Source organism: Pan paniscus, chromosome X (assembly GCF_029289425.2).
Source record: "Pan paniscus chromosome X, NHGRI_mPanPan1-v2.0_pri, whole genome shotgun sequence".
In the NCBI taxonomy this organism is placed as follows: Eukaryota; Metazoa; Chordata; class Mammalia; order Primates; family Hominidae; genus Pan; species Pan paniscus.
Genome location: NC_073272.2, coordinates 64,888,014 through 64,914,848, shown reverse-complemented (window position 1 = coordinate 64,914,848; position 26,835 = coordinate 64,888,014). Strand labels below are relative to the sequence as shown.

At 39.2% G+C, this 26,835-nt stretch overlaps 1 protein-coding gene across 5 annotated transcripts in view; it reads right to left on the bottom strand.

Annotated features, from left to right (window-relative positions):
* The window catches only part of ZC3H12B (zinc finger CCCH-type containing 12B), a 461,192-nt gene that overhangs the window by 117,235 nt on the left and 317,122 nt on the right, over nt 1-26,835 (bottom strand). For 3 of the 5 annotated variants that reach the window (XM_055106402.2, XM_055106405.2, XM_063601966.1), the window contains 2 exons: nt 21,807-21,931; nt 19,572-19,741 (listed from right to left, as the gene is read on the bottom strand). The exons of 1 other annotated variant lie outside the window; for it this stretch is intronic. The gene's annotated coding sequence lies outside the window, so the exon portion shown is untranslated. Of the gene's footprint in view, nt 1-19,571; nt 19,742-21,802; nt 21,932-26,835 lie in introns of all 5 variants that reach the window. One more of the 5 variants, XM_055106403.2, reaches the window with a different exon arrangement.

The window sequence follows — 26,835 nt, the reverse complement described above, 5'->3', positions numbered from 1 at the left end:
AGTATCAGTGATGGAAGATCAAATGAATGAAATGAAGCAAGAAGAGAAGTTTAGAGAAAAAAGGAGAAAAAGAAAAGAACAAAGCCTCCAAGAAATATGGGACTATGTGAAACGACCAAATCTATGTCTGATTCGTGTACCTGAAAGTCACGGGGAGAATGGAACCAAGTTGGAAAACACTCTGCAGGATATTATCCAGGAGAACTTCCCCAATCTAGCAAGGCAGGCCTACATTCAAATTCAGGAAATACAGAGAATGCCACAAAGATACTCCTCGAGAAGAGCAACTCCAAGACACATAATTGTCAGATTCACCAAAGTTGAAATGAAGGAAAAAATGGCAAGGGCAGCCAGAGAGAAAGGTCAGGTTACCCAAAAAGGGAAGCCCATCAGACTAACAGCAGATATCTCGGCAGAAACTCTACAAGCCAGAAGAGAGTGTGGGCCAATATTCAACATCCTTATAGAAAAGAATTTTCAACCCAGAATTTCATATCCAGCCAAACTAAGCTTCATAAGTGAAGGAGAAATAAAATCCTTTACAGACAAGCAAATGCTGAGAGATTTTGTCACCACCAGGCCTGCCCTAAAAGAGCTCCTGAAGGAAGCAATAAACATGGAAAGGAACAACCAGTACCAGCCACTGCAAAAACATGCCAAATTATAAAGACCATCCAGGCTAGGAAGAAACTGCATCAACTAAGGAGCAAAATAACCAGCTAACATCATAATGACAGGATCAAATTCACACATAACAATATTAACTTTAAATGTAAATGGACTAAATGCTCCAATTAAAAGACACAGACTGGCAAATTGGATAAAGAGTCAAGACCCAACAGTGTGCTGTATTCAGGAAACCCATCTCACGTGCAGAGACACACATAGGCTCAAAATAGAGGGATGGAGGAAGATCTACCAAGCAAATGGAAAACAGAAAAAGGCAGGGGTTACAATCCTAGTCTCTGATAAAACAGACTTCAATCAACAAAGATCAAAAGAGACAAAGAGGCCATTACATAATGGTAAAGGGATCAGTTCCACAAGAAAATCTAACTATCCTAAATATGTATGCACCCAACACAGGAGCACCCAGATTCATAAAGCCAGTCCTTAGAGACCTAGAAACAGACTTAGACTCCCACACAATAATAATGGGAGACTTTAACACCCCACTGTCAACATTAGATCAACAAGACAGAAAGTTAACAGGGATATCCAGGAATTGGACTCAGCTCTGCACCAAGCGGACCTAATAGACATCTACAGAACTCTCCACCCCAAATCAACAGAATATACATTCTTCTCAGCACCACACTGCACTTATTCCAAAATTGACCACATAGTTGGAAGTAAAGCACTCCTCAGCAAATGAAAAAGAACAGAAATTATAACAAACTGTCTCTCAGACCACAGTGCAATCAAACTAGAATTCAGGATTAAGAAACTCACTCAAAATCGCTCAACTACATGGAAACTGAACAACCTGCTCCTGAATGACTACTGGGTACGTAACAAAATGAAGGCAGAAATAAAGACGTTCTTTGAAACCAACGAGAACAAAGACACAACATACCAGAATCTCTGGGACACATTCAAAGCAGTGTGTAGAGGGAAATTTATAGCACTAAATGCCCACAAGAGAAAGCGGGAAAGATCCAAAATTGACACCCTAATATCACAATTAAAAGAACTAGAGAAGCAAGAGCAAACACGTTCAAAAGGTAGCAGAAGGCAAGAAATAACTACAGTCAGAGCAGAACTGAAGGAAATAGAGATACAAAAAACCCTTCAAAAAATCAATGAAACCACGGGCTGGTTTTTGAAAAGATCAACAAAATTGATAGACTGCTAGCAAGACTAATAAAGAAGAAAAGAGAGAAGAATCAAATAGATGCAATAAAAAATGATAAAGGGGATATCACCACTGATACCACAGAAATACAAACTACCATCAGAGAATACTATAAACACCTCTATGCAAACAAACTAGAAAATCCAGAAGAAATGAATAAATTACTGGACACATACACCCTGCCAAGACTAAACCAGGAAGAAGTTGAATCCCTGAATAGACCAATAACAGGATCTGAAAATGAGGCAATAATTAATAGCCTACCAACCAAAAAAAGTCCAGGAACAGACAGATTCACAGCCAAATTCTTCCAGAGGTACAAAGAGGAGCTGGTACCATTCCTCCTGAAACTATTCCAATCAATAGAAAAAGAGGGAATCCTCCCTAATTCATTTTATGAGGCCAGCAACATCCTGATTACCAAAGCCTGGCAGAGACACAACAAAAAAAAAAGGAATTTTAGACCAATACCCCTGATGAATATCAATGCAAAAATCTTCAATAAAATACTGGTAAACCAAATCCAGCAGCACATCAAAAAGCTTATCCACCATGATCAAGTGGGCTTCATCCCTGGGATGCAAGACTGGTTCAACATACGCAAATCAATAAATGTAATCCAGCATATCAACAGAACCAAAGACAAAAACCACACGATTATCTCAATAGATGCAGAAAAGGCCTTTGACAAAAGTCAGCAGCCCTTCATGCTAAAAACTCTCAATAAATTAGGTATTGAAGGGACGTAGCTCAAAATAATAAGAGCTATTTATGACAAACCGACAGCCAATATCATACTGAATAGGCAAAAACTGGAAGCATTCCCTTTGAAAACTGGCACAAGACAGGGATTCCCTCTCTCACCATTCCTATTCAACATAGTGTTGGAAGTTCTGGCCAGAGCCATCATGCAGGATAAAAAAAAAAGGGTATTCAATTAGGAAAAGAGGAAGTCAAATTGTCCCTGTTTGCAGATGATATTGTATATTTAGAAAATCCCATCATTTCAGCCCAAAATCTCCTTAAGCTGATATGCAACTTCAGCAAACTCTCATAATACAAAATCAATGTGCAAAAATCACAAGTATTCCTATACACCAATAACAGACAAACAGAGCCAAATCATGAGTGAACTCCCATTCACAATGGCTTCAAAGAGAATAAAATACCTAGGAATCCAAGTTATAAGGGATGTGAAGGACCTCTTCAAGGAGAACTACAAATCACTGCTCAAAGAAATAAGAGAGGACACAAACAAATGGAAGAACATTCCATGCTCATGGATAGAAAGAATCAAAATCGTGAAAATGGCCATACTGCCCAAGGTAATTTATAGATTCAATGCCATCCCCATCATGCTACCAATGACTTTCTTCACAGAATTGGAAAAAACTACTTTAAAGTTCACACAGAACCAAAAAAGAGCCTGCATTGGCAAGACAATCCTAAGCCAAAAGAACAAAGCTGGCGACATCATGCTACCTGACTTCAAACTATACTACAAGGCTACAGTAACCAAAACAGCATGGTACTGGTACCAAAACAGAGATGTAGACAAAAGGAACAGATCAGAGCCCTCAGATATGATACCACACATCTACAACCATCTGATCTTTAACAAACCTGACAAACACAAGAAATGGGGAAAGGATTCCCTATTTAACAAATGGTGCTGGGAAAACTGGCTAGCCATATGTTCCAACTCCTGTTCTTTCTTTGTTTCAAATATCATAGAATATCTTTTTCCATCCGTTTATCTTCAGTCTGTCTGTGTCTTTACAAGGGAAGTCTGTTTCTCATAGGCAACATATCATTGGGTCTTTTTAAAATCAATTCAGCCACTCTATGTCTTTTGATTGTAGAATTTAGTCCATTTACATTTGATGTTATTGGTAATACTGAATAATTAGTAACATTCAATGATACGCAAAGAATTACTCCTGACATTTTTTTAAAACTATAGCAATAGTTTATTAACCATAAAAGGTTAACTTTTAAGGAATACCAACTTTTTTTTCCTTTTTAAAAAAAATTTATTTATTATTATTATACTTTAAGTTTTAGGGTACATGTGCACAATGTGCAGATTAGTTACATATGTATACATGTGCCATGCTGGTGCGCTGCACCCACTAACTCGTCATCTAGCATTAGGTATATCTCCCAATGCTATCCCTCCCCACACCCCGCAACAGTCCCCAGAGTGTGATGTTCCCCTTCCTGTGTCCATGTGTTCTCATTGTTCAATTCCCACCTATGAATGAGAATATGCGGTGTTTGGTTTTTTGTTCTTGTGACAGTTTACTGAGAATGATGATTTCCAATTTCATCCATGTCCCTACAAAGGACATGAACTCATCATTTTTCATGGCTGCATAGTATTCCATGGTTTATATGTGCCACATTTTGTTAATCCAGTCTATCATTGTTGGACATTTGGGTTGGTTCCAAGTCTTTGCTATTGTGAATCATGCCACAATAAACATACGTGTGCATGTGTCTTTATAGCAGCATGATTTATAGTCCTTTGGGTATATACCCAGTAATGGGATGGCTGGGTCAAATGGTATTTCTAGTTCTAGATCCCTGAGGAATCGCCACACTGACTTCCACAATGGTTGAACTAGCTTACAGTCCCACCAACAGTGTAAAAGTGTTCCTATTTCTCCACATCCTCTCCAGCACCTGTTGTTTCCTGACTTTTTAATGATTGCCATTCTAACTGGTGTGAAATGGTATCTCATTGTGGTTTTGATTTGCATTTCTCTGATGACCAGTGATGGTGAGCATTTTTTCATGTGTTTTTTGGCTGCATAATTGTCTTCTTTTGAGAAGTGTCTGTTCATGTCCTTGGCCAACTTTTTGATGGGGTTGTTTGTTTTTTTCTTGTAAGTTTGTTTGAGTTCATTGTAGATTCTGGATATTAGCCCTTTGTCAGATAAGTAGGTTGCAAAAATTTTCTCCCATTTTGTAGGTTGCCTGTTCACTCTGATGGTAGTTTCTTTTGCTGTGCAGAAGCTCTTTAGTTTAATTAGATCCCATTTGTCAATTTTGGCTTTTGTTGTCATTGCTTTTGGTGTTTTAGACATGAAGTCCTTGCCCCAGCCTATGTCCTGAATGGTAATGCCTAGGTTTTCTTCTAGGGTTTTTATGGTATTAGGTCAAACGTTTAAGTCTTTAATCCATCTTGAATTGATTTTTGTATAAGGTGTAAGGAAGGGATCCAGTTTCAGCTTTCTACATATGGATAGCCAGTTTTCCCAGCACCATTTATTAAATAGGGAAGCCTTTCCCCATTGCTTGTTTTTGTCAGGTTTGTCAAAGATCAGATAGTTGTAGATATGCGGCATTAATTCTGACGTCTCTGTTCTGTTCCATTGATCTATATCTCTGTTTTGGTACCAGTACCATGCTGTTTTGCTTACTGTAGCCTTGTAGTATTGTTTGAAGTCAGGTAGGGTGATGCCTCCAGCTCTGTTCTTTTGGCTCAGGATGACTTGGCAATGCGGGCTCTTTTTTGTTTCCATATGAACTTTAAAGTAGATTTTTCCAATTCTGTGAAGAAAGTCATTGGTAGCTTGATTGGGATGGCATTGAATCTGTAAATTACCTTGGGCAGTATGGCCATTTTCACGATATTGGTTCTTCCTACCCATGAGCATGGAATGTTCTTCCATTTGTTTGTATCCTCTTTTATTTCCTTGAGCAGTGGTTTGTAGTTCTCCTTGACGAGGTCCTTCACATCCCTTGTAAGTTGGATTCCTAGGTATTTTATTCTCTTGGAAGCAATTGTGAATGGGAGTTCACTCATGATTTGGCTCTCTGTTTGTCTGTTGTTGGTGTACAAGAATGCTTGTGATTTTTGTACGTTGATTTTATATTTTGAGACTTTGCTGAAGTTGCTTATCAGCTTAAGGAGATTTTGGGCTGAGATGATGGGGTTTTCTAGATATACAATCATGTCATCTGCAAACAGGGACAATTTGACTTCCTCTTTTCCTAATTGAATACCCTTTATTTCCTTCTCCTGCCTGATTCCCCTAGCCAGAACTTCCAATACTATGTTGAATAGGAGTGGTGAGAGAGGGCATCCCTGTCGTGTGCCAGTTTTCAAAGGGAATGCTTCCAGTTTTTGCCCATTCAGTATGATATTGGCTGTGGGTTTGTCATAAATAGCTCTTATTATTTTGAGATACGTCCCATCAATACCTAATTTATTGAGAGTTTTTAGCATGAAGGGTTGTTGAATTTTGTCAAAGGCCTTTTCTGCATCTATTGAGATAATCATGTGGTTTTTGTCTTTGGTTCGGTTTATATGCTGGATTACATTTATTGATTTGCATATATTGAACCAGCCTTGCATCCCAGGGATGGAGCCCACTTGATCATGGTGGATAAGCTTTTCGATGTGCTGCTGGATACGGTTTGCCAGTATTTTATTGAGGATTTTTGCATCAATGTTCATCAAGGATATTGGTCTAAAATTCGCTTTTTTGGTTGTATCTCTGCCCGGCTTTGGTATCAGGATGATGCTGGCCTCATAAAATGAATTAGGGAGGATTCCCTCTTTTTCTATTGATTGGAATAGTTTCAGAAGGAATGGTACCAGTTCCTCTTTGTACCTCTGGTAGAATTGGCTGTGAATCCATCTGGTCTTGGACTCTTTATCGTTGGTAAGTATTGATTATTGCCACAGTTTCAGCTCCTGTTATTGGTCTATTCAGAGATTCAACTTATTCCTGGTTTAGTCTTGGGAGAGTGTATGTGTCGAGGAATTTATCCATTTCTTCTAGGTTTTCTAGTTTATTTGTGTAGAGGTGTTTGTAGTATTCTCTGATGGTAGTTTGTATTTCTGTGGGATCAGTGGTGACATCCCCTTTATCATTTTTTATTGCATCTATTTGATTCTTCTCTCCTTTTTTCTTTATTAGTCTTGCTAGCGGTCTATCAATTTTGTTGATCCTTTCAAAAAACCGGGTCCTTCATTCGTTAATTTTTTTAAGGGTTTTTTTGTGTCTCTATTTCCTTCATTTCTGCTCTGATTTTAGTTATTTCTTGCCTTCTGCTAGCTTTTGAATGTGTTTGCTCTTGCTTTTCTAGTTCTTTTAATTGTGATGTTAGGGTGTCAATTTTGGATCTTTCCTGCTTTCTCTTGTGGACATTTAGTGCTATAAATTTCCCTCTACACACTGCTTTGAATGTGTCCCAGAGATTCTGGTATGTTGTGTCTTTGTTCTCATTGGTTTCAAAGAACATCTTTATTTCTGCCTTCATTTCGTTATGTACCCAGTAGTAATTCAGGAGCAGGTTGTTCAGTTTCAATGTAGTTGAGCGGTTTTGAGTGAGATTCTTAATCTTGAGTTCTAGTTTGATTGCACTGTGGTCTGAGAGATAGTTTGTTATAATTTCTGTTATTTTACATTTGCTGAGGAGAGCTTTACTTCCAAGTATGTGGTCAATTTTGGAATAGGTGTGGTGTGGTGCTGAGAAGAATGTATATTCTGTTGATTTGGGGTGGAGAGTTCTGTAGATGTCTATTAGGTCCACTTGGTGCAGAGCTGAGTCCAATTCCTGGGTATCTTTGTTGACTTTCTGTCTTGTTGATCTGTCAATGTTGACAGTGGGGTGTTAAAGTCTCCCATTATTAATGTGTGGGAGTCTAAGTCTCTTTGTAGGTCACTCAGGACTTGCTTTATGAATCTGTGTGCTCCTGTTTTGGGTGCATATATATTTAGGATAGTTAGCTCTTCTTGTTGAATTGATCCCTTTACCATTAAGTAATGGCCTTCTTTGTCTCTTTTGATCTTTGTTGGTTTAAAGTCTGTTTTATCAGAGACTAGGATTGCAACCCCTGCCTTTGTTTTCCATTTGTTTGGTAGATCTTCCTCCATCCTTTTATTTTGAGCCTATGTGTTTCTCTGCCCGTGAGATGGGTTTCCTGAATACAGAACACTGATGGGTCTTGACTCTTTATCCAATTTGCCAGTCTGTGTCTTTTAATTGGAGCATTTAGTCCATTTACATTTAAAGTTAATATTGTTATGTGTGAATTTGATCCTGTCATTATGATGTTAGCTGGTTATTTTGCTCGTTAGTTGATGCATTTTCTTCCTAGTCTCGATGGTCTTTACATTTTGGCATGATTTTGCAGTGGCTGGTACTGGTTGTTCCTTTCCATGTTTAGCGCTTCCTTCAGGAGCTCTTTTAAGGAGGGCCTGGTGGTGAGAAAATATCTCAGCATTTGCTTGTCTGTAAAGTATTTTATTTCTCCTTCACTTATGAAGCTTAGTTTGGCTGGATATGAAATTCTGTGTTGAAAATTCTTTTCTTTAAGAATGTTGAATATTGGCCCCCACTCTCTTCTGGCTTATAGAGTTTCTGCTGAGAGATCTGCTGTTAGTCTGATGGGCTTCCCTTTGAGGATAACCCTACCTTTCTCTCTGGCTGCCCTTAACATTTTTCCTTCACTTCAACTTTGGTGAATCTGACAATTATGTTTCTTGGTGTTGCTCTTCTCGAGGAGTATCTTTGTGGCGTTCTCTGTATTTCCTGAATCTGAATGTTGGCCTGCCTTGCTAGATTGGGGAAGTTCTCTTGGATAATATCCTGCAGAGTGTTTTCCAACTTGGTTCCGTTCTCCCCGTGACTTTCAGGTACACCAATCAGACGTAGATTTGGTCTTCTCACATAGTCCCATATTTCTTGGAGGCTTTGCTCATTTCTTTTTCTTCTTTTTTCTCTAAATTTCCCTTCTTGCTTCATTTCATTCATTTCATCTTCCATCGTTGACACCCTTTCTTCCAGTTGGTCACATCGGCTCCTGAGGCTTCTGCATTCTTCACGTAGTTCTTGAGCCTTGGTTTTCAGCTCCATCAGCTCCTTTAAGCACTTCTCTGTATTGGTTATTCTAATTATACATTCGTCTAAATGTTTTTCCAAGTTTTCAACTTCTTTGCCTTTGGTTTGAATGTCCTCCCGTAGCTCGGATTAATTTGATCATCTGAAGCCTTCTTCTCTCAGCTCTTCAAAGTCATCCTCTGTCCAGCTTTGTTCCGTTGCTGGTGAGGAACTGCGTTCCTTTGGAGGAGGAGAGGCACTCTGCTTTTTAGAGTTTCCAGTTTTTCTGCTCTGTTTTTTCCCTATCTTTGTGGTTTTATCTACTTTTGGTCTTTGATGATGGTGATGTACAGATGGGTTTTTGGTGTGGATGTCCTTTCTGTTTGTTAGTTTTCCTTCTAACAGACAGGACCCTCAGCTGCAGGTCTGTTGGAGTACCCGGCCGTGTGAGGTGTCCATCTGCCCTTGCTGGGGGGTGCCTCCCAGTTAGGCTGCATGGGGGTCAGAGGTCAGGGACTCACTTGAGGAGGCAGTCTGCCCGTTCTCGGATCTCCAGCGGCGTGCTGGGAGAATCACTGCTCTCTTCAAAGCTGTCAGACAGGGAGATTTAAGTCTGCAGAGGTTACTGTTGTCTTTTCGTTTGTCTGTGCCCTTCTCCCAAAGGTGGAGCCTACAGAGGCAGGCAGGCCTCCTTGAGCTGTGGCCGGCTCCACCCAGTTTGAGCTTCCCGGCTGCTTTGTTTACCTAAGCAAGCCTGGGCAATTGCGGGCACCCCTCCCCTAGCCTCGCTGCTGCCTTGCAGTTTGATCACAGACTGCTGTGCTAGCAATCAGCGAGACTCCGTGGGCATAGGACCCTCTGAGCCATGTGGGGGATATAATCTCCTGGTGCGCCATTTTTTAAGCCCGTCAGAAAAGCGCAGTATTAGGGTGGGAGTGACCCAATTTTCCAGGTGCCATCTGTCACCCCTTTCTTTGACTAGGAAAGGGAACTCCCTGACCCCTTGCACTTCCCGAGTGAGGCAATGCCTCACCCTGCTTTGGCAGGCACATCGTGCGTGCACCAACTGACCTGTGCCCACTGTCTGGCACTCCCTAGTGAGATGAACCTGGTACCTCAGATGGAAATGCAGAAATCACCCTTCTGAGTCACTCACACTGGGAGCTGTAGACTGGAGCTGTTCCTATTCGGCCATCTTGGCTCCTCCCCCACTCCTGCCATTTTGTGATGTGTTTCCTGGTTGTTTTGTAGTCTTCTTTCTTTCCTTCCTTCTCGTCTTCCTTTTAGTGAAGGTAATTTTGTCTGGTCGTATGCTTTAATTTCTTAATTTTTTTTGTATCTGTTGTTTATTTTTTTGATTTGAGGTTACCATGAGGCTTGCAAATACTATCTTATAACCCATTATTTTCAGGGTGATAAAGTCTTAACACTCTTTACCTAAACAAACAAGAATAAACTAAAAAACACTCTACACCTTAAATTAATCTCGTCTTTTTAATCTTTCAATTTCGATTTATATCTCACTGTAGTGTCTTTGACTTGAAAAGTTGTAGTTCTTTTTGATTGGTTCATCTTTAAGTCTTTCTATTTAAGATAGGGGTAGTTTACAAGCCACATTTATTGTGTTATAATATTTTGAATTTTCCTTTGTGCTTATTATTATCTGTGAGTATTGTAAGGTAAGATGATTTCTTTTTTTTTTGAGATGGAGTCTCGCTCTGTCACCCAGGCGGGAGTGCAGTGGCACAATCTCCACTCACTGCAAGCTTCACCCCCCAGGTACATGCCATTCTCCTGCCTCAGTCTCCCAAGTAGCTGGGACTACTGGCACCAGCCACCATGCCCGGTTAATTTTTTTGAATTTTTAGTAGAGATGGGGTTTCACCGTGTTCGCCAGGATGGTCTTGATCTCCTGACCTCGTGATCTGCCCACCTCAGCCTCCCAAAGTGCTGGGATTACAGGCTGAGCTGCTGTGACTGACCTCCAGATGATTTCTTATTGCTCACTAATGTACTTTCTTTCTGATTGAAGTACTTCCTTTAGCATTTGATGTAGGGTAAGTGTGGTGTTGGTAAAATTCCTCAGCTTTTGTTTGTCTGGGAAAATCTTTACTTCTTCATTATGTTTGAAGAATTTTTTTTTGGTTAACCATTTCTTTTTTTTCCCCAAAGCTCTTTACGTATGTCATGTCACTCTTTTGTTGCTTGCAAGGTGTCCACTGAAAAGTCTGCTGCCAGGTGTATTGTGGCGCTACTGTATATTATTTGTTTCTTTTGTCTTGTTGCTTTTAGGATCCTTTCTTTACTCTTGACCTTTGCAAGCTTGATTATTAAGTGCCTTGGGGTAGGCTTCTTTGGGTTAAATCTACTCGGGGTTCTGTAACCTTCTTGTACTTAGATATCGATTTTTTTCCCCAGGTTTGGTAAGTTCTGTGTTATTATTTTTTGAATAATCTCTCTAATCATATCTCTTTCTCTACCTCCTCTTTAAGGCCAATAACTCTTAGATTTGCTCTTATGAGGCCGTTTTCTAGATATTCTATGTGTGCTTCATTGTTTTTTCTTCTTTTTTTTTTGTCTCCTCGGACTGTATATTTTAAAATAGCCCACCTTCAAGTCCACTAATTTGTTCTTCTGCTTGATTAGTTCTATTAAAAGACTTTGGTGCATTCTTCAGTATGCCAATTGCATTTTTCAGTTCCAGAATTTCTACTTGATTCTTTTTAATTATTTCAATCTTTTTATTAAATTTATCTGATAGAACTTTGAATTCCTTCTCTGTGATATCCTGAATTTGTCAGTTTTCTCGAAACAGCTATCTTATCTATCTGAAAGGTCACATATCTCTGTTTCTCTTGGATTGGCTCCTGGTGCCTTATTTAGTTTGGTGGAGTCATGTTTTCGTATATGGTCTTGATGCTTGCAGATGTTCTTTGGTGTCTGGGCATTGAAAAGTTACATATTTATTGTAGTCTTCACAATCTGGGTTTGTTTGTACTCAGTCCATCTTGAGAAGGCTTTCTGGGTATTTGAAAGAACTTGGGTGTTGTGATGTTAGCTGTATCTGCATTAGAGGGCAACCCAAGCCCAGTAATGCTGTGGTTTCTGTAAACTCAAAAAGGTATCACTTTGGTGGCCTTGGATAAGATCTGGAAGAATTCTATGTATTAAGGCAGAAACGCTTGTTTTCTTTCCTTACTTTTCCCAAACAGAATATCTCTCTTTGCTGAGCTGCTTGGAGCTAGGTTTCGTGTGACTTAAGCAGCCCAGTGAGTACCACCACTGGATATGTGCTGGGTCAGACCTGAGGCCAGCAAAACACTCGGTTTCACCCAAGGCCCATTGTAACCACTGTCTGGCTACCACCTATTTTCACTCAAGGCCAGAGGGCGCTACAATTTGCCGGTCATAAAGCCAGCCAGCATTGCATCTCTCCCTTCAGGGCAGCAAGTTTCTCCAGTACCAGGGCAGTCCAGAAATACTGTCCAGCCACCAAAGACTAGAGTCAAAAACCTTAGAAATCTACCTGTGCTATTGTACTATGGCTGAGTTGGTGCTCAATGAGATGCTTTTCCTATCCTCTCCACAGGAAGCAGAGCCTCAGCCCATTACCACCACCACCACAGGCCCACTGGAAGTATTTTCAAGCTACCACTGATGTTCACTTAATGCCCAATGGATCTTTAGCATGTGGTGAATGTTGCCAGGCTTGAGACTCACCCTTTAGGGCAGTGGGCTCCATTTTGGCCCAAGGCACGTCCAGAAATGCTGTCTAAGAGCCATGGTCTGGAATCAGAGACCCCAAGAGCCCACTTGGTACTCTACCCTCCTGTGGCCAAGCTGGTACCTAAGGTGCAAGACAAAGTCCCCTTTACTTTTTCCTCTGCTTTTCTCAAGTAGGAGGAGTCTCTCACTGTAGCTATCACAGCTGAAAGTATGCTGGATCTCACCTGAAGCCAGCATGTCCCAGTCTCACCCAAGGCCTATGGTGTACTACCTGGGCATTGCTGTGGGTTATTCAGGGGCCAATATATCTTTAGGCAGCAGGTGATGGGTCCTGCCTGGATTGGGTCGTTTCCTTCAAGGTGGTGGGTTCCCTTCTGGCTCAGGATGTATCTAGAAATGTCACCCAGGAACTAAGGCCTACAATGGGGGACTCAAAACTTTGATCAGTGCTCCACCGTACTGTGGCTGAGCTGGTATTCAAGGTGCAAGACAAAGTCCTCTTTACTCTTCCCTCTCATTTCCACAAGTGGAAGAAAGGTGTCTCTTTCGCAGCCATGAGCTGTGCTGTCAAGGGTTGGGCACGATGTGGCATGTGCTCCCTTAGCCACTATGGCTGGTGTCTCAGCAGGTCACATTCCCCCAATGTGTACTGGCTCTTTGCTTAGCATAGCACTAGGACTCAGCTAGGAGTTGTGGTCCTTGTGTCCTACACTGCCTTTAAAATTTATTTAGAACCCCAAAGCACTTTAGTTTGCAGTGAACTCAAATTCCAACTGCTGGGATGGATAATTCCCCTCTGGCTGGGGCTGGTCTAAATGCCTCCTCCATTGGCGGGCATCAGCTGAGTTCAGTCCTGTTTTGCTTTATGCTGTGACAGGGCAGCAAAACTCAAATCTCACTGTGAAAATTGAGTTCAACGCAAGGTTTCACAACGGCTGTACCCTCCCTTTCCCAAGAGCACAGATTATTTTCTCACACCACACATCTACTGCTAGAGGATAGTGGAGAAGGAGTGGTATTAGAGATTCAAGACTTTCTTACCCACTTCAGTGCCTGATATGGTTTGGCTGTGTCTCCTCTCCAATCTCATCTTGAATTGTAGTTCCCATACTCCCCATGTGTCATGGGAAGGACGTGATGGGAGGTAATTGGATCATGGGGGGCAGTTACCCTCATGCTTTTCTCATGATAGTGAGTGAGTTCTCGCAAGATCTGATGGTTTTATAAGGGGCTTTCCCCCCTTTGCTGGACACGTCTCCTTGCTGCTGCCATGTGAAGAAGGACATGATTGCTTCCCGTTCCACCGTGATTGTAAGTTTCCTGTGACCTCCCGAGCCCTGCAGAACCTAAGTCAATTAAACTTCTTTCCTTTCTAAATTACCCAGTATCGGGCAGTTCTTTATAGCGGTGCGAGAGTGGACTAATACAGTGCCTATTTCAGTGATATAAAGTTAACACCAAATACTATGAGTGCTCACCTGATTTTTTCTTCTTATGAATGTGCTATTTTTGTTTAGATAGTTATTACACATTTGGTGTTCCTGTGGGAGGGATGCTTGGTGGAGCCTTCTATTTGGCCATCTTACTCCATCCGTAATCAATTAATGCTTAGTAATTTTTTTTTTACTTTAAAAATTTCAACTTTTATTTTGGATTCAGGAGGTATATTTGCAAGTTTGTTACATGGGTATGTTACATGATGCTGAGACTTGCGGTATGATTGATCCCGTCACCCAGGTAGTGAGCGTAGTACCCAATCAATAGGTAGTTTTTCTTTTCATATATATATATAGTATATATTACTATACTATATATATATATAGTATATATTACTATACTATATATATAATATATATTACTATACTATATATAGAGTATATATATAACTATATATAATATATATTACTATACTATATATAGTGTATATATAACTATATATATACGCTGTATATATAGTTATATATACACTATATATAGTTATATATATACTATATATAGTTATATATATACTGTATATATAGTTATATATATACTGTATATATATAGTTATATATATACTTTATATATAGTTATATATATACTATATATAAAGTATATATATAACTGTATATATACTATATATAAAGTATATATATAACTGTATATATACTATATATAGTATATATATAACTATATATACTATATATAGTGTATATATACACTATATATATACTATATATAGTGTATATATACACTATATATACTATATATAGTGTATATATACACTATATATATTGCATATATATAGTATATATATATAACTATACTTTAAGTTCTAGGGTACATGTGCAGAACACGTAGGTTTGTTATATATGTATACATGTGCCATGTTGTTGGTGTGCTGCACTCATTAACTCGTCATTTACATTAGGTATATCTCCTAATGCTATCCCTCCCCCCTCCCACCACCCCACAACAGGCCCCGGTGTGTGATGTTAACTTTCCTGTGTCCAAGTGTCCTCATTGATCAATTCTCACCTATGAGTGAGAACATTCGGTGTTTGGTTTTCTGTCCTTGCGATAGTTTGCTGAGAATGATGGTTTCCAGCTTCATCCATGTCCCTACAAAGGACATGAACTCATCCTTTTTTATGGCTGCATAGTATTCCATGGTGTATATGTGCCACATTTTCTTAATCCAGTCTATCACTGATGGACATTTGGTTTGGTTCCAAGTCTTTTCTGTTGTAAATAGTGCTGCAATAAACATACGTGTGCATGTGTCTTTATAGCAGCATGATTTATAATCCTTTGGGTATATACCCAGTAATGGGATGGCTGGATCAAATGGTATTTCTAGTTCTAGGTCCCTGAGGAATCACCACACTGTCTTCCACAATGGTTGAACTAGTTTACAGTCCCACCAACAGTATAAAAGTGTTCCTATTTCTCCACATCCTCTCCAGCACCTGCTGTTTCCTGACTTTTTAATGATTGCCATTCTAAATGGTTTGAGATGGTATCTCATTGTGGTTTACAAAATGGTTTTACATATGCTATCTCTTTCAATCCTAACAATCGTACTGTGGGGTGAATGGCATAATCCCTGTTGAACAGGGATTCCTGAAGAAACAGACTCAGATACATTATTCTTTCTTCCTTTTTCTCTATTTAGAAAATCTACAAGGCCCACCATAGGAACTATATTTTTCACAAGAAAATCATGGACTGATTAATGTCCAGCTTGAATTCAGTTCACCCTTCTCTGAATTCTTACTGTAAAATCAGTTTTATGTATTTTACTACTGACATGCTATTTTTTCTTTTCAGTCTTTTCCTGTGTATTGTAATTTAGGAATGTAAAAAGACAAGGATAGATTTTACATTTAATGAATTTGATTCCTATCTGACCTTGATGCATACTTGTGTGATTTTATACAGGTTATCTAGTTCTCCAAACCTCAGTTTCCCCACCTGTGAAATGTGGATAACAATCGTTACCTCTCAATATCGTTTGGTTTATCAAATAAGAAAATTGAAAGTTTTCCTTCCTTCCTTTCCTTCCTTCCTTCCTCCCTTCCTCCCTTCCTCTCTCCCTCTCTCCTGTCCACTCTTCTTCCCTCCCTTCCTTTCTTAAAATATGATGTCCGCATTCAAATTGACATGTTTTCCTTCCTTCCTTCCTTCCTTCCTTTCCTTCCTTCCTTCCCTTCCTCCCTTCCTCTCTCCTGTCCTCTCTTCTTCCCTCCCTCCTTTCTTAAAATATGTCCGCAATCAGGCTGAAAGCCCATGATGTCAGTGCACTTATCTTAAACCTCTGTTGCTTCCCCACCACAGTTGAATTAATAATATTTGATACCTACATTTACTTGGACTTGGAAGGCTTGGAATGCATGTTTTTGGAGCACTAGGCTTCTACATATAGTCTCATCATCTAATATCAACTTTCAGAGCCTTTGAATCTAAAATACTTTTGCTGGATCTAATTAAAATTTCAACATACTAATAAGCAAGTTAATGGCTTCCATCTTCACAAATCATTTATTTGTCAAAAAGGGAAATGTAGTTTCTTTGATTTTAATGAATAGGCTTCCCCAGAAACTACATATTTTCTGAAATCATTATTAATACCAATTTTAAACACAAACTCTCTATTGGTGGCTTTTATTGTTGCTATGACACGAATAACAAGCAGTCAGTACACTCATTGACAGAGAGAACTCACTTTAAATCCCTTAAAGTTTGCAATTACTTTTGGTTGGAGGTTAGTGAAAGAAGTGTGAGGTACACTTCTTTGGCAGTTTCTAAAAAGTCTACACTAACACAAGGACTGTGATAGACAATCCCCTAGAAAAATTGACATCTTCTTATATCCCGTTCTTTATTCTTTCTCTTTCTGTTGTATGCCTGAGTGTTACAGCTCCAAATATTATATTTAAATAACCACTTTCTTCAAATGATATTAAAGGGCTTTACAAATACTATTTCTTTAATCTTTCATAATGTCTAGAGCTCTGAAAGATGCAGTAATATTTTATTTGTACATTTGCTTGCATCTTGTTCAGAGCTTCAGTCTCAAGTCTGAAGAATTTTTTAAAAGAATATAAAACATTGTCCTTATTCTTAAGTATTCTTACCTGTTCATACTTTTAGCATACATAAGTAACAGTGACTCTTCCCTTTTTAATTCATTTTCCAGATGAGTTCCATTTATTCTAAGCCTGGATAAAATAATGTACAGCTTGTGGTAGTGGAAAAAAAAACTGGGCTTAGAAATAGACCACAGTTGGATTTCTGGATCCATCGTGTACTGGCTATGTGACTGTACAGACCTTTAACATCCTTGAGGCTCAATTATTTAATTTAGTATGTAAAGATAAATAATAAAATATTGTCATTATTATGAGACTCAAATGAGATGGTGGATATTTAAAATACTTTGAAAATGTAAAGGATTATGCTAATTCTACCTCCGATAAAGCTATCAATGTAAGTGAATGTGTATTATAATTCACAACAGAGAAATAATTTGTGCATTTTTTTCTTTTTCCTTTTGAGGTATATAATAGCATCCTAAAAATTCAATATATAATTTAAATCTTTCTATTAAAATTAAGAATAGGATATTAGAATATCAATGTTGGAATAGACCTTAGAGATAATCTAGTCCATCCCACATTACTGTATAAAAGGGGACAGTGAGGCCAAGAGGAAAAATAAACTTTTTTTAGGTTATACAATTAGGCAGTGGTAAAATCAGGGTTAGAACTCTGGTCCCCTTTCTTCCCATTCAATGTATTTCCTACTCTACTACAATGTCTTACCTAAATGGTCCTGTTGGTCTTTGTTATGAAACTACTGTTCACCTCTAAATTTTCATTCACTGCTTTGAGCCAAGATTTTAATATGAACTGTTAAGCAGGCTTCTCCTTGGTGGTAGATTACTTTTCACAAAGAGAATGACCTAGAAGGCAACTCTTTCACACATTTTACCTTCCTGCCAGTAGATTGTAAACTATTGCATGGCTGCTGGGGCAACAGGTAGGACAACCAGAAAATGTGACCCAAGGCTCGAGGTCATGTTATTTTTTCCTTAGGGAGCAACAAATAGAAAATAAGTTAGTGACTAGCATATGGTAAATATTCCTTTAGTGTTCATTTTATTCAATTTCTCCTCATATTATGATAGAATGTTATTGCCTACAAAGTACTTTCATATTTTTTATTTCAAGTTATTTTCACAACAAATATATGAGGTAAGGATTATTCTCATGTTACAGATGAGAAAACTGAGACTCCGAGAGAGTAAATTAATAGCCAACTTTACACAGTAAACAAGAGAACTGAGAGTTCAACCTAGATTCTCTGACCTCAAATGAAGGGATCTTTCCACTATACCATAATGGCCTATGATTTTGCCATACTTAATGAATTCTGAAAAATATTACTAAAGATGCGACTACAAATTAATAAATGCCATGTGGAAGAAGTTCTAAAGACTGTAACTAAACAAAAACAGACATATCTTAACCTTTCTTCGAAACTATATGAATACTTTTTTTCTTCCTCTTCTTTTTTTTTTTCAATATAGACGAGGGTCTCACTATGTTGCTCAGGCTGGTCTTGAACTCCTGAGCTCAAGTGATCCTCTCGCTTTGGCCTCCCAAAATGCTGGGATTGCAGGCATAAGCCACCATGCCCAGACAGTCACCAAGCCTGGCCAAGTACCTAAATACTCCTAAATTATAAGAAGAGGCTTCAATTGCTTAGACTGATCAAGTGTCCAAAAGTATGCAACACAAGTCTAGAATCAGTCAGAATTAACCTTGCATTGCTGATTTAGCTAAACAAACAGATCTCAAAAGTTGGAAGGGCTTGATTCTATACTTACAAAGGATACACTTATTCTGGAAATTTTGGTTCTCACTTATGTATTAATAATATATGGAAAAATGCAGAAGGAAAAAAAAACCATAGATGCTTTATTCCTGAGAATGGTTGCTTCTTTCTCTAGTGCAATTTTTTTAAAGTTGCATATATTGTGGTTGTGAAGTATTTTCTGAATATACCACGTGAAAAACTTTCCTCCAAAAACTAAATAAAGTAGGGGCACAATGAAGTAGAGGTAGAATTCTTCATAAGAAAAGCATGAAATGATACAGTCACAGTTTTCTCTTAGATATTTAGATCTTTCTAAGCACAGAGTTAGAAGTCAGAGAGATTTGGATATAAAACAAAACCCTAAACTTAATAGCTATATGATCTTAGGCAAGTCAAATAACCTGCTTAAGATAGTTTTTTAATTTGTAAAATGGAGATGATAATACCTACATCATAGGATTGCTATGAGGATTAAATGTGATAACACATGTAAAGCTCTTGGTACTTGATTTGTAAAGTTCCATAAGTGATATTCCCTTTCCTCTCACCCCTTCCTATGATGATTTCCTGTTAATTCCAAAAGCCTACATATTTTCAACCTAAGAAGATAATTTTATTAACTGAGTTGTTCAGATTTTCACCACTGCTTTGATGCCTCAATCTTTCTGGAAGGAAGCTTCACTTTCTTATAAATAAAATGCCTTAACTTTTCATATTACACAGATTATCTCACTATAGTTTACTCTTTCAAACACACACACACAACAACAACAACAACCACTAAAGTACCCACCTCTTAACACCTCAAAAATGTCCAATGTCTGGCATCGATCCTCAGCATGCTCAATTCTTCTTTGGAGGCCTGTAGTCCACGTCTGTATTTTTTACTTTTGTGACTTATCCATCACAACATGACTTTTATCCTCTGTTGCTGAGGCAGAAATGCCAAAAGGAGTCCATAGCCTTGGGTAAAATAGATTCAATGAGCAGAAGGCAAACCTATGATGAGAACTTGATAAATCGACCACTGAAACACCTTTTACCCATTTAAAGTTCAGTATTATAATTTGGGCAGAAAGATATTTGGATCTCAAAGGCTGAGATAATTGTGCTAATTATTCAATAATTGTGCTAATCCAAGATGTAGCACTTTTTTAGTCTTTTATACATATTGAGCCTGAGAATATTCCACAAGCCTAAGAAAACTTATTTTGTGACTGTAAGATTCAGTCTAAAAGAATAATAGCTGAGTTATATGTATAATTTTGAACTATATTTACATAAATTATAAATAATACCATTTTTCAAAAAGAGAACCACGGATGAACAGTGAATTTAATAACTATTATCTAAATTTTATTAAGTAGCAAAATGTTTTTATATATATCCTATGATTTACAGATTAGGTATGACTACTTCCTCTTTTTGACCTTTTATGCAAAACAAAATAAGATCATAAATCGTAAAAGACCACAATTTAGAATAAACATGAATTCCTAACTACTTGAAATACATCACATTTTCACCATGAGAATTTTCTGATCCAATTAAATGAAAAGACATGTGCAGTTTACAAACTTGACAGAAACATACAAACAAAAAAACACTTGAATAAGAATAGCCATCCCTTTCTACCTCACTCCAAAATAAAATAAGTCATTTTGAGAACATTAAAATTAAAATGTTAATCGTTACACTAATAACCACTTGACATTTTATAATTTTAGGTGGTTCAAAAAATGTTTTCTATCTAGAAGTCAGATCATTAAACTATGGTCCAGAAGCAAAGTATGGCCTAACAAAGGTTTGTGGAGGGTCTTATTATTCGTCCCACTACCCAGCTTTGGGAATTTTTCCATTCCTTAAAGATTACTTTTAGTAGTATAGTGACTGTGTTTTCCAAACTCCAAATCAGGCCAAAATTCTGACACATGAGGGTTTTGTGTTGTTTCTTGGTGCTGGATGCAATCCAGGGGGTGTAATTTAGATATCAAAAAATTAGAATTTCAGGACACATGAAATTAAGACCTCCTAAGGGTGTGTCAAGAAAATAAATAGATAAAACAAAAGAAAAAAATTAGAAGTTTTGGGATATTCTGAAGGTTTAGAAAGATAATGAAAGGGAATATTTGAAATTAAGAATGCCTTGGAAAATTTGTTTACTGTGTGAATAAAACATCTGAATCAAGGTTACTGGATAGGTAAAAAAAAAATCAGTTAAAATCGAGAAGAAACTGGAAATCTTATTTAATCTGAAATTATTAGAAAGTATATTCCACAGTTCATTTATACATAAGCAAATTTCAAAAAAATGGTATGTAGCTTTATGTAAATATACTCATAACTCTCTATTAGATGTGCGACATGTTCAAGAGTGAGGTGCTTTTCTAGAGTTGATATTGTAGGGATCTGAGGGTTACTGCCCAACTTTGTATTATCAACCCGTGGAAAAATCTGTTCCCATGAAGCACTGAGATTTGAGCTGGCCATACTAGCAAACATGTTATTTGCAGCTCCTTGTTGCCACAACTATCATGATGAAAGAGTCAGTCTTGTGTACCTATATCTGCTCCTGAGAAGTCCCCTTCTGATTCTACAGTTTTAATGATTTATAGATGCAATAACAATATCTTTGTGGGTAGCCAAGAAAAGGGTCACAAGTTGCCTCCACAGTCAGGAAGGACACTAAGAAGAAAGATCTGACTAGCTTTCATTCTGCTATACTGAGCTTCACGAGGACAGGGTGAGTGTTATTCATCTCTAAGGCCCTGTGCTAAGCCTTACATGTAGTAGATGCTCAATAAATATCTGCTAAATATCTTATAAGATCCTCAAGGGAGAAAGCATTTTCCTGATCTTCCAAGTTTTTCATTATGTACTCATCACTGAATAGTAGCTATTTTTGTGAGTTGACTATCATCACATAGGTAAACATAATAAGAAGCAATGTTTTGAAGAAGCAGATAAAGTGAGTCACATAATAGTGCAAATGTAGATATGTATCCTAGGGGAGCTTCTACTCACCTACCTTCCTGTGTAACCAGGATGAAGGAGATAGGTGGTCGTTATCTCTTCTTTCAAGTATCACCTGGGAAACCCATCATTCTTATAAGAAGCAGTGGTATCTTGCAACTTGGCTATTTAGTCTATTTCCTTGTAGAGGGGTAAAAACAAGCAGAATTGGTGACTGTTAATTACATAAACCCCTCAGAGTTAAATCTTTATAGAAGACAGAGGTAGTGAAAGTGATTAAAAAAGAATATTAGCCTTTGCTAGCTTTTCAGAAATTAATCCTCAAGATTGTCTGACTAGACAGACAGAAAGAGAGAGGGAGGTAAACTAAAATAAACGTGGCATAGCAATGACAAAGAACAAATACATATACAAACACAACATGATCCAAAGAATTTTCTAAAATTCATAAGCAAGTTAAAGGACTATCTGTCAGGACAGATGACCATTATGAAGAAGAAACAAGCTTCTATTAAAAGAAGAAGCCAAATAAGCCTACTTCCACCACTTGGAAAAAAGCACCATTCTCTTTTGTAGAACTGACAAACCAGAAACCATTTTTCCCCTAATGGGAAAAACCACCTTTCTTCTGCTTGGGCTTTTTTTTTCTTTCATTCTATATTTACCAAGAAATATATTGCTGTGATAGACAGTTCATGTATAGCAAATCATCAATATAGTTTAAGCCAATAAAAGCCAAATTGAGACTATTAAGTAGCCTAATGCTGTGTAACAGTCCAATGCTTGACTTACTTAAATATATATATTCTTTTTGTTTTTTGTTTTTCAACAAGGCTGTTTATTTCCCCTGGGTGCAGGAGGGTTGAGTCCAAAAAGAGAGTCAATGAAGGGAGATCGCAGTGGGGCCGTTTTATAGGATTTGGGTAGGTAATGGAAAATTACAGTCAAAGGGGGTTGTTCTCTGGCGGACAGGGGTGGGGGTCACAAGGTCCTCAGTATGGGAGCTTCTGAGCGAGGAGAAGGAATTTCACAAGGTAATGTCATCAGTTAAGGCAGGAACAGGCCATCTGGATGTATACGTGCAAGTCACAGGGGATATGATGGCTTAGCTTGGGCTCAGAGGCCTGACATTCCTGTCTTCTTATATTAATAAGAAAAACAAAACAAAATAGTGGTGAAGTGTTGGGGTGGCAAAAATTTTGGGGGATGGTATGGAGAGATAATGGGCGATGTTTTTCAGGGCTACTTTGAGCGGGATTAGGGGTGGCATGGGAACCTACAATGGGAGATATTAAACTGAAGGAAGATTTTGTGGTAAGGGGTGATATTGTGGGGTTGTTAGAAGTAGCATTTGTTGTATAGACTCATTGGTGATAGCCTGGATGCGGTTTTGTATGAATTGGGAAACTAAATGAAAGACACAAGGCCCAAATAAGAGAAGGAGAAAAACAGGTATTAAAGGACTAAGAATTAGGAGGACCCAGGACATCCAATTAGAGTACTCAAGAGGGTTCAGTGTAATTACTTGCTTGGTTGGTGAGTTTTTGGGCTCTATCCTTGACAGAATCCTCCTTTTTAAGTTGGAGGCTGAGCTTGGTGAGGTGTGCTTTTAAAAGACCATTAGTCAGTTCTACCTTTCCTGAAGATTGAGGATGGTAAGGGGTATGAAGCTTCCACTGAATACCAAGAGCCTGAGAAACTGCTTGGGTGATCTGACTAACAAAGGACAGTCTGTTATTGGACTGTATAGAGGTAGGAAGGCCAAACCCAGGAATTATATCTGACAGAAGGGAAGAAATGACTGTGGTGGCCTTCTCAGACCCTGTGGGAAAGGCCTCTACCCATGAAGTGAAAGTGTCTACCCAGACCAAGAGGTATTTTAGTTTCCTAGCTTGGGGCTTGTGAGTAAAGTCAGTTTGCCAATCCTGGGCAGGGACAAATCCCTGAGCTTGATGTGTAGGGAAGGGAGGTCACAGGGCCTGAACAATCCCTGAGGAGTAGTAGAATAGCAGATGAAATACTGAGAAGTGATTTCCTTGAGGATAGATTTCCATGATGGAAAAGAAATGAGAGGTTCTAAGAGGTGGGCTAGTGGCTTGTAACCTAAAAGGAAGACGTTATGAAATGACAACAGAATAGAATGGGCCTGTGAGGCTGGAAGGAGATATTTTCCGTGGTCCAAGAACCATTTGCCTTGTGTGTGAAGACACTGATAGGTGGAAGTTTCAGTGGGGGAGTAGGTGGGAGTGACTGGTGACAAGGAGAAAAACTGGCATGAAGGATAGAAGTTGGAACACTAGCTGCTTTTTTAGCTACCTTATCAGCATAAGCACTGCCCTGAGTGATGGGATCTGATGCCTTTTGATGGCCCTTGCAGTGAATGACTCTAGTTTTTTTTTTTTTTTGGAAGTAAAGCTACCTTGAGAAGAGTTTTTATTAAAGAGATACTAATGATGGAGGACCCTTGTGTAGTGAGGAAACCTCTTTTTGCCCATATAACAGCAGGGTGGTACAGGATATGGAAGGCATATTTAGAGTAAGTATAAACATTGACGTGTAGTTCCTTTGCAAGAGTGAGGGCTCGAGTTAAGGCAATGAGTTTGGTTTGCTGAGAGGTAGTGGAGCGGGGCAGAGCGGTAGCCTCAATGATAGATTTCGAATATACTATAGCATAGCCTGCCTTTGCTGGTGTGTAGCAATTAGGCCTGGTGGAACTGCCATCAATAAACCAGGTGTGATCAGGGTGAGGAATAGGAAAGAAGGAAATATGGGGAAATGGAGTGAATGCCAGGTGTATCAGAGAGATATAGTCATGGGGGTCAGGTGTGGTATCAGGAATAATGTGGGAGGCCGAATTGAAGTCTGGGCCAGGAACAATGGTAACTGTGGGAGACTCAACAAAGAGTGAGTATAGCTGAAGGAACTGGGGAGCACAAAGTATATGTGTCAGGTGTGAGGAAGAAAATAGATTTTGGAAGTTATGAGAACTGTAGAGAGTGAGTTGAGCATAGTTTGTGATTTTGAGGGCCTCCAAAATTATTAGGGCGGGAGCGGCCGCTGCATGGAGACATGATGGCCAGCCTAAAACAGTAAGGTCAAGTTGTTTGGACAAAAAGGCTACAGGGTGCAGTCCCGGTCCTTGTGTAAGAATTCTGACTGCATAGCCCTGCACTTCAGCTGTGTGTAATGAAAAGGGTTGGGATGAGTCAGGGAGAGCTAGTGTGGGAGCAGTCTCTAAAGCTGTCTTCAAGGAACAGAAACAGGAGTGGGGAAAGGATTTAGGATCTATGGGATCAGCTAGATTTCCTTTTGTGAGTTTATATAATGGTTTTGTTAGGATGGCAAAAACAAAAATGGTTTTGTTAGGTATCCAAAGGTGAAAGTATCCAACCATGCCCAGGAAGGAAAGGAGTTGTTGTTTTGTAGAAGGGGTCAGCGTTTGAGAGATCAATCGGACACAAACGGCAGGGAGAGCAGGTGTGTTTTTATGAAGAATTATGCCGAGGTAGGTAACGGATGGAGAAGAAATTTGAGCTTTGGAGGGGGATACCCGATATCCTTTGGAGAATAAATGTTGAAGGAGCAGGAGGGTGTCTTGTTGAGAAGATTCAAAGGAGGGGCTACAAAGTAGAAGGTTATCAATATATTGAATAAGGTGAGAAGCAGAGGGGTGGAAAGAAAGTAAATCACGAGAAAGAGCTTGGCTGAAGTAATGAGGGCTGTCCCTGAAGCCTTGCAGCAGTACAGCCCAGGTAAGTTGCTGGGACTGATGGGTGTCAGGGTCAGTCCAAGTGAAAGCGAAGAGAGTCTGAGATGAAGGGTGCAAAGGAATAGTAAAGAAAGCATGTTTGAGATCAAGAATGGAATAATGGGTTATGGAGGGGTTGTGAAGGGATGTATTGAGGATAGGAGAGTATATGGGTTTGGCACCACGGGGTGGATAGGAAAGACAATTTGGTTGATAAGGCGCAGATCCTGAACTAACCAAGATTAAGGCTTGTCTAGTTTTTGGACAGGTAAAGTGGGGGAATTGTAAGGAGAGTTTATAGGCTTTAAAAGGCCATGCTGTAACAGGCGAGTGATAACAGGCTTTAATCCTTTTAAAGCACGCCATGGGATGGGATATTGGTGTTGAGCGGGGTAAGGGTGATTATGTTTTAATGGGATAGTAATGGGCATGTGATTGGTTGCCAGGGAGGGAGTAGAGATGTCCTATACTTGTGGGTTAAGGTGGGGGGATATGAGAGGAAGATGTGAAGGAGGCTTTGAACTGGGGAAAAGGGCAGCAATGAGGTGTGGCTGTAGCCTAGGAATAGTCAGGGAAGCAGATAATTTAGTCAAAATGTCTCAACCTAATAAGGGAACTGGGCAAGTGGGGATAACTAAAAAGGAGTGCATAAAAGAACACTGTCCAAGTTGGCATCAGAGTTGGGGAATTTTAAGAGGTTTAGAAGCCTGGCCGTCAATACCCACAACAGTTAGGGAGGTAAGGGAAACAGGCCCTTGAAAAGAAGGTAATGTGGAGTGGGTAGCCTCCAGGTATTGATTAAAAAGGAGACGGACTTACCCTCCACTGTAAGAGTTACTCAAAGTGTCTGTAGGCTTTTGAGGCGATCGGGCAGTGTCAGTCTTCAGCCACTAAGCCGAGAAGATCTGGGAAGGAGTCAGTCAGAGAGCCTTGGGCCAGAGTTCCAGGGGCTCTGGGAGTGGCTGCCGGGTTGGACAGTCCGATTTCCCGTGGGTTCCCACACTGATGGGACATGGCTCAAAAGGAATCCCGGGCTGTGGGCATTTGTTGGCCCAGTGGCCAGATTTCTGGCACTTGAAGCAAGATCCTAGGGTAGGCAGTCCTGGAGGAACGCCTGGCTGCTGCGGTTCAGATGTTTGGAAGTTATTGTGTGCTGGAGATGTGGCTGGGGTTTGTCTCGCAGTGGAGGCAAGGAATTGCAACTTAGGAATATGTTGCTACTTGGCTGCCTCTACTGTATTATTGTACACCTTGAAGGCGAGGTTAATTAAGTCCTGTTGTGGGGTTTGAGGGCCGGAATCTAATTTTTGGAGCTTTTTTTAATGTTGGGAGTGGG